This window comes from Nerophis lumbriciformis, linkage group LG32, assembly GCF_033978685.3.
Source record: "Nerophis lumbriciformis linkage group LG32, RoL_Nlum_v2.1, whole genome shotgun sequence".
Lineage (NCBI taxonomy): Eukaryota > Metazoa > Chordata > Actinopteri > Syngnathiformes > Syngnathidae > Nerophis > Nerophis lumbriciformis.
This window is the reverse complement of record NC_084579.2, coordinates 20,088,978-20,098,602: the sequence shown is the minus strand read 5'-3', so window position 1 is coordinate 20,098,602 and position 9,625 is coordinate 20,088,978.

Genomic DNA, 9,625 nt, shown 5'->3' with positions numbered 1-9,625 from the left:
TTAAACCCTTTTAAACTAATAACTATTTAGCATAAACCCCATGTCAGCCACACTAACCCATCGTTTAAGATTCCCGTCATTGGAAAATGTTTTACCCGTGTAAAACATTTTTCATTTTCAGTCAGCCGTGTTTCTTGAATCTCCGGCTCTTAGCTCTGTATGGACTCATTGATCGTTTATAAACGGAGTTCGGAGAGGAAGTGACGTCAGGAAAAACGCGCCACAGCCAGCTTCATAACAACCGGTTTCCACTCATAAACAGAGGTAACCACTAGAATTATGGAGGTGAATCATCCAGACATGGCCGTGTTTCTCCTTATTCTACATGTACATACGCTTGTGGAAATCACATATGAATACCTTAAGAGAAGGAAACGCGGATACGACACATCTCATAGCAATATTGAACAACGGTTTTGGACAAGGCCTGGAAGAACGGCAGCCTGGTGGGATATGTTTGTCAACGAGAGTGTTGTGCCAGAGGAATGGCAAGAGAACTTTCGAATGTCCAGGTCAGCTGTGATTCTACTTAGCGAAAAACTTGACCATTTGTCAAAGGGGAGACAACGAGAACGCGGGCTCCTGTGGATGTGATAAAAAATGTAGTGTGTGCTTTGTATTACCTAACCGACGAGGGAAGACTACGGAAAACAGCAAATGCTTTTGGACTGGCAAAGCAGACTATCAGTTATTGTCCACCATGCATGTCGAGCGATTACTCAATGTCTAGTTTTGTTCTCCATAACTACTGTGAAGCCATGAAGTGGTTGCCGGCCGTCGAGTACGATCGCCAATTTCAGCCTCCAAGCACAGGCAGGATTGCAAGAATGGACAATGAAGGTGAAGGCAAAAGAATGAGGAGTGTCCTGACCAGATATCTACATCCCTAGATTGATTGTTGCATTGTTGTCATGTTTATCTATCCATCCATCCATCCATTTACTACCGCTTATTCCCTTTGGGGTCGCGGGGGGGCGCTGGAGCCTATCTCAGCTACAATCGGGCGGAAGGCGGGTTACACCCTGGACAAGTCGCCATCTCATCGCAGGGCCAACACAGATAGACAGACAACATTCACACTCACATCCACACACTAGGGTCAATTTAGTGTTGCCAATCAACCTATCCCCAGGTGCATGTCTTTGGAGGTGGGAGGAAGCCAGAGTACCCGGAGGGAACCCACGCAGTCACAGGGAGGACATGCAAACTCCACACAGAAAGATTCCGAGCCAGGGATTGAACCCAAGATTACTCAGGACCTTCGTATTGTGAGGCAGATGCACTAACCCCTCTGATAATTATATAATTGTAATATTTCAATGATGGTAAATGAATGTGTTGTGGCAGTTGTGGATGTCACAAATGTGGGGGTTTGAGGAAACGCTCTGTTGCTTTTCCAGACACGTCTTTAATGAACTGCCAACATGATGATTGGAGCGGGAAGTGCTTAAAGTGGAATGGCTTTGTAAAAACACTGAGACATAGTCTAAGTTCATGGTGTTTTGGAAACGGCCCCGATTTTTTTCCTCAGAGTTTTCCACTAACTTGAAGTGTTTTGCCAAGAGGATTATTTGTCATGTGTACATTTTCAGAATATGCTTGTTCTGATTTTGGCCAAAGAAAACAATTTTGAAGTTGTCTTTATTGTTAAGTTATCATGCCATGATTTTACTAGTCCGGCCCACATGGGAATAGATTTTCACCCCTGGGCTCCAGTATATACTGCACATACATTGCCGTATTCAAGTAAAAACAGTAAGACACAAATGTAAGGATAACTACCTCGGATCAAACTACAGAAGGAGAAGAGTACGTAAAAGTCAAGATGATCAATTGTATGATAGGAATGTTGCATTTCTTCGATGCAGTTGGTGAAGATTCCTGCATCTGCAAATCTGCACAAGGTGATTTTTCACCAGCGGTGGTGCCAAGCTATTCTGGTAAAGGGGGTCAGTGCTGATGGGACAAAATAAAACCATCGGTCATGTGACCAAACACGTCGTTGATCACTAGCAGCCGATTGTCTGCCTCAGTGGTGCCACATAGATTTTGTGCTTATCTGTTGGTTGCAGTTTAACTGTGAGGGTCAAATGTTATTGATTTACATTTCCTGTAAATGCTTTTAGGCTTACTGGGAATCCATATGACTTCTCGATTATTAACTAACAAATCTGACTTTTTTTTTAGTCCCTGGACATTAACATTCCATCTTATTTAATTAGGCAATGAGTGTTTTAGTAATTAAGAGATTTCCCCAATGTATAACTACATTTATGTGCATAGCTTATAACATCTTTTGTTGGCGTTTTATTTTCAGTGATAAAATGCTCAGTGGGTTCCTTGAAACAGAATGGTCCCAGAGGACATATAAATCGAGTTTAGTGACATTTTTATAGGTTAATTGGGGATTCTGAATTGTCCATCGGTGTGAATGTGAGGGTGAGTGGTTAGCTGGGATTGGCTCCAGCTTAAATGATACTCCGAAGAGGACAGCAGAATAGAAAATGGATTAGTTGTCAAATTCTAATGTGTAAACAATTTGAATGATTCAAAGTAAGGTGAAGTGTGAAGTGAATTATATTTATATAGCGCTTTTCTTTAGAGACTCAAAGCGCCTTTACATAGTGCAACCCAATATTTAAGTTACATTTAAACCAATGTGGGTGGCACTGGGAGCAGGTGGGTAAAGTGTCTTGCCCAAGGACACAACGGCAGTGACTAGGATGGCGGAAGCGGGAATCGAACCTGGAACCCTCAAGTTGCTGGCACGGCCACTCTACCAACCGAGCTATGCCGCCCCAATAATCAAAGCCAATAATAATGAATCACGTAGCAAAATGTATTTATATTTATTACTATTTATTTAGTACTTATTACCATTACTTGTACTTTTTATAACAATAAGTTTGATAATAATACACATTTTAATAAGAATACAGTATTATTATAATAATGATTATAATTACACTAATGATAATATAGACTATAATAACATATTATAAATTATATTATATTTGTTTTTGTATTGTCATTGTACAATTTGACATATTTATTCAAAACATTTAAAAAAAACAGAAAAATCCAAATACTACTATAGTCATAATAATAATTAAAAATAATAATAATAATGCAACAATAATAATGCAACACATTGCATGATTCAATGCAATAATAATAATGTGTTAAGTTTTTCTCAGCAAACTCTGCAAAAATTAAATTACGTAGGAAATTGTATTTACAATATGTATTATGGATTATTGTTATTGTTGTTGTTATGGTTGTTGTTGGTAGTACTGATTGGATTACTTATCTGATGTTTTTTGATAACAATATGTTTTATACCAAGAATAACAAGAAATATTACTATAATAATTATTATAATTGCAAATTACAAGTATAAACATTTCTAAAAATAAATAGATAAACAAAACATTTTAAAAAGCCAAATACTACTACAATGATAATAGCTAATGATAACGTTTCTCCCAAAAAAACATACAAAAATAAAATAAAATTATTTGAATTACGCATCACATTTTTGCAATCTTATTTCCCATAAAATAAATTGTATTTATTGTTGTTTGACTGATTTTTTAAATAATATTTTGTTGTAATCCTTTAGTAGTATTGGTATGTTTCATCATAGTAGAGTTATAGAAGTAGTAGGAGGAAGAGTACTAATATGAGTGATAGTAGTAGTAGTTTATTTTGTTTATGTTTTGTTTCATCCCAGCTATATATTTTCATATTATTGTTGTTTTTAAAGAACCACTTAGTCATCATTGTAATATTTACCTGTTTATGTTAAATGATTGATTCGAATGAATGAATGCACAGATAGTAACTATCCAGCTTCTACTTGTGTAGTTCCACTTTAACCTATCATGAAGCAAAAAGTGTTTTCAGCTCAATCGGAGGGTCCATGGATGTCCGAGGTCTGCGTCCCGTCCACCTCTAACCTCCAGGGGATGTACGAGATCCCCGTCCTCCCTCCATCCCATGCCGGCCTCCACAGACATGTGACACCTAAAGCCTCCTGCGTAACAGTAAATAATCCTGCCATGGCTAAACCTCCTGGCAGATTAAAGTAATTCCTCCCCCCCCCGTGAACTCCACTTTTTGTTTGTGATATCAATAACTTTATTAACCATGATGACAGATTGTCGATGCACCGCGCTGTTGTCGCTTAGAGTCGCTCCCACTTTGGCAGCATTCATTTTTAACGTATGAGACATTTGCATGCACAAAGCTGGCATGTATTATGAATTGTGAGTGACCTCTGTCTAAGCTCCGGAATCCCAAACCGTCTGTTAGACGACATAAGCTTCTATTTCTTTTTTTTCATGTGCCCCCTCTGGCCTGAAAATAAATAAAATCTGAAAGGGATCTGGTGTAATTCTATTATATTGCTTCCAGGTTAATGCTGCTGTTACAGTACCATTTCTTATCAACATGCACAGTGTTGCTAGGGGCAAGTGAGGCGGTGCCCCACCTGTTGCAGAAAATGGCACTTTGGTTAAAATTGTGCTTTTAAAGTACCAGTAAAGTGGGAAAAAAAGTTGACTTTTGATGTGTATTTCTGGTCTTGTCATCCTCGTCCGGACAAAGGGCGACACGGCTGTGCGGCTGGATCAAAAGAGTTAAAAGTTAAAGTTAAAGTTAAAAGTTAAAGTCCCAACGGTAGTCACACACACACTAGGTGTGGCGAAATTATCCTCTACATTTGACCCATCCCCATGTTCACACCCGTGGAGGTGAGGGGAAAAGTGAGCAGCAGTGGTGGCCGCGCTCAGGAATCATTTAGTGATGTAACCCCCAATTCCAACCCTTGATGCTGAATGCCAAGCAGGTAGGCTTTATTTGTTAAAAAAGATGCTGTTACGGTACAGCGGGGGAAGAAGACCGCACAGAGGCAAAGACGTTGTTTAGCTCTATATCTATATAATAAGAAATAAGGCGTGTAACTAATCCAAAATGTGTATATGTGCGACTATGTGAAGTGAGTATATGTTGAGTGTTACCGGGAGGTAGAGAAAGTCCATGGAGATTCAGGGAGAGGCAGGAGGTCAGGGGCAAGAGCAAGGCGTCAAAGCCCGTGTCCGGGCGGGAGGTCGAGATCCAAAGAGGGCAGCCAGGGAACCAGAGGGAATACGGGGAGACGAGACACACAGCTCGTCACCAGGAAACGGAGGAATGCTGCTGGATGGCGACAAGGGACACAAGACAAATGAACACGGAGGGGGAGAAACACAGGGAGAGAGAGAGTGGGCATGGAGCTAGACACGTGCCCGGCGTCTCATCAGCTTCAGGTGTGCAGATTGATGATTGATTGCAGCTGTGCACTGGCGCAGCTCCTGCAGGAGTGGCGCTCGGCGCAGCACACAGATGAATGCGCATTAGAATGCGCCCGGGTCGTGATTGTTGCTTTATTACATGCGAGCATCATTATACAGGACTGCAGTACCTGGAGGAGGTCAAGTCAAACAAATGAGGCACTCCTAACTTGGAGAAGCCAAACCATCAGTTTTATATTCCTCCTTCCTGTCTCTGTGTGTATGTGTGCTAAGTCAGGAGAGCACATCCTGACCATAAAAGGAGATATTCGTGTGTAAGTGTCCGGAAAACAACTGCTTTAAGTCATAACTTAAATGTTTCCGTTGAGCTAGACAGGTAGTCTCTTCTCAGGGATAGGGCTATCACGTTTGCATTCCGAAGTCTGAATTTGTTGCCTCTTCTCGTGAGAGAGTTAACCCAGTCCACATACGAATGTCCAACTAAGGCTCCTTAATTTGTTATGGGCTCAACCATTATTTACTTAAACCTGGTGGTGTGACGATCGGGTCGCATTGTGATGCGGGGGCCGTTCTCCCAAGATGCAGACGGACTCCGGACACAGCGTATAAGTAGGAAATTATTTATTTGACCAATAAATCAGAGAAGCAAAAAAAAGCGTGCTCATAGCATGGGAGGCAAAGCTAAGGGGGCTAGCGTGGGAGCTAGCATACAAAGAGGAAATCAAAACCATTGTCAACTGTTGCGTGTAGCAAATTAGGAAGCCAGACTGACTGGCGGAAAAAGGCAGGACTAAATAGCTCTCTGATTAGCGCTCGGGAACAAGTGAGCGTCCCGAACACTAATCAGAGACAGGGGAAAACAATAAGCACCCATGGTAACTGCAAACACAAAACAGGGGTGCTGAAACAGAACTAAGCCTACCAGAGACCAAAACGTAAACAAACTATGATCTGGGCAACGGATCATAACAGGTGGTTCGCTTTCTCCAAGTTGAATATAAACATTCACCATATGTTGAACATAATATGAGTCAATTAATTCACTTCACTTTATATGCTTAATTGTGTTTCATTGTATCCATAAAACCATATCCAATTGTATTTACAATCCGCAAAGTATGTGAAAATACTGTCACAAAATGCCACAGTTTCAGTTGGCCATTTTGAATATTCCGCTCCGAATATCTTCGGCAATTTCCGTAGATTCTACGTCAGTGTAGTAACACTTCAGCAGATCAGTCATTCTGGAAATGCAAAACATTGCATAGAGATGTGCTGTTTATCATTAACAATCCCTATGTAAGACAAGAACACATATGTTTGGCTTTTCTTTAGCATTCAAAATCGTAAATAAATAGTTAACAATTTAGTCAACAGCTCGAGGGTTCGTCTGAGCTTTGTCGCAAGAGAGCCACACTGTGTCGAGCACGTCTGTCAGGCTTGTCCCTGACAGTTATGTTTTAGTTTTTCCTCTGTTTGTCTTAGTTTCCTGTCAGCGCTCTTATTTTGGTTGTTTCCTGCTTTTCTCCCTGAGTGCTGTTTTCCCTCACACCTGGTGTCAATCAGCCAGCTGCTATTTAAACCTGCCTTGCCATCCAGTCTGTGCTGGAGTACTGTCGATGTCAGTGTATGCTGTAGCTGTAAGCTGAATGCTGTGGACTGTTTGTTTTTTCCATAGTTCCTGTTTTCCTGGTATCCTGTTTCCTGTCTTCAAGTTCCTGGTTTGTGTTTTCTTTATTTTCGACATTAAATCATGTTTTCCTGCACAAAGCCTGCCTTCTCTGCATCTTGGGGTTCGTCACCGACACTCCGTGACAACGTCGAGCACTGGAGCCTGGGCACCTTCTTAATGACCGGCTTCTGTCTCTTCCTCCTAGAGGACACCGGCAGCTTAAATTGAGACACCCATTTGTCCTTGCCGCACTGGAACTGCTAAATGACTTTAACCAGTTTAACGGCAGTGTAGCAAACTGGGCGGATTACAAATGGAACATGGAATGGCGGGAAAACTCTTCCAGACTTCCAAGATGCCGCCGCTGTAGTGGCTGCTGTTGGCAGTAGCTCTGTGCTCTTGTGTCATCCTTTTGTGTTCCTGATGTTTCCCTCTTGTTTTCATATGAGTTTTTTTGCCTATTGGTTCGGGACCCTTTGGGATTGTGCGACAAGGGGTGGCACTTTCGTGACTTCTGCGATGCTTTTTTTGTGAACTTCTGAATCTGCCTCCCGGGGAGTCTTTTGGCCATGGAGACCAGCTGCTGGGTCTCTGCCACACCAGAGTCTGTTTGGAGAGACTGGAGGAGATGCGGATGAAGAGACAGGGCTGCAGAGCTGGCGCTGAGCGCCAGGACGGACGAGTTTCACAGTGTCTTGGCTGAATGAGCAGGTATCGGACACCTCGGTCTCCTTAGACGCATCCTCGCTCATCCATGCGGACTGGACACTGGCCGAGGGTTGGTGGGCGGCCAAGGGTGGAGTCGGCTCTCTTGGTTGCTTTGTTGGGTCTGCTCCTGTCTCTGGCCATGCTTCCCCCACCACAGCAGGCATGGAACACCGCAGAGGCCACCACAGTGTATATGTTTTTTTGTTTTTTGTTGTTGTTTTACTTTTGTGGCTGTGTGTAGAAGTAGCTGGTTGCATCAGCTCTGCTCTTTTAACGTCTTTAATGTCCTTTGTGTTCTTTGATGTTTCCCTATTGCACACATGTTTATGTGTGCTATGGCTATGAGGGTTATTGTTTCCTTGGCCTCAGTCTGGACCCCCTCTCCAGGGGCCCAGGTTTAGACCTAATTTTTTTTCGTTCTCACCCATCCCCAGCGTTTATCTGTTTCTCAACTTTTTTGTAAGGGGCGTCGGAAGTTGTCAGATCCGTCAGCAATCCTGTTCTGTCTCCCTGTAATGTTTGTCTGATCTTGAATGGGATTGTGCTGAAAATCTTAATTTCCCCTCGGGGATTATTAAAGTATTTCTGATTCTGATTCTGATGATTACATATATGCTTTCCCAGGCATGCTTGGGTCAGGCTTAATCGCCTTTGTACTGGTCTCGGCCTCTTCCGCTCAACTATGTGCAAATGGGGTATGGCAGGCTGCAGACCACATCATAACATCCTGTCCCATATACCGCCATTCTAATGGGAATCGTGGTCTGGCAGCTATGGATGAGAGCTTGGTCAGTTGGCTGTTAAACACTTGCCTAGCTGTATAGTGGTTAACCAACATCTTTATCCAAACGAAGAAGAAGAAGCTCGAGGGTCCTCTATTGCGTCCATTATGCTCTCTGAAAACATCCACAAAGCACCAACAATTATAAGGTTGTGACTTATTCTGCTTCGTCTCAAACTTGCTAAAAGTACATTCTAAATTATAATTCATGCAACTCTCACCTGGTGGTAGACAAATGTGGCCATGGACAGAGAGCATGGTCGACTTTGACATCCCGTGACGTGGTGAAAAAGACGCCCGTTGCTGCAACTTTTTTTTTTACCCTTTGTGAGGATTGCGATTGATTTTTCATCTAAAGGGGATTATGTGAGCGTCCGGTTTAGTCAGCATCTCAGCGAGAGTGGAAATGGTACAGTACGTTTTTGTATTATTATGGTTAATTTGTTTGTATATGCTATAATTAATATAATATAATATAATTATATAATATATTATATATATTATATATAATATATATATATATATATATATATATATATATATATATATATATATATATAAAATTAATATAGCATCCGCAGTTAATGCTGCGGATGCTATAGTGTCACAATAAAGATGCACCGTTCAGCGCTTGGCTTCCAAAACGTATTACTCATTCTTTTTGTGTTTGGGCTCAAAGATGTAATTTATCATGAGATTTTAATACCGTTACATCCCTGGTATATATATATATATATATATATATATATATATATATATATATATATATATATATATATATATATATATATATATATACATACACATAATTTACCTTTCCAAAAATATGTAATAAAAACTAAAACAAACAAGGTAAAATAAAATAATTATCATAATAATATAAAATAATACCAATAAAAAGTATTAAAAATACATACATGTATAATTTTTATATATATACATATAAACTTATACATACTTATATATATATACATATACTTATACATACTTACATATATATATTATACATATATATATATATATATATATATATATATATATATATATATATATATATATATATATATATATATATATATATATATATATATATATAATATAAGTATGTATAAGTATATGTATATATATAAAAATTATACATGTATGTATTTTTAATATTTATTATTGGCA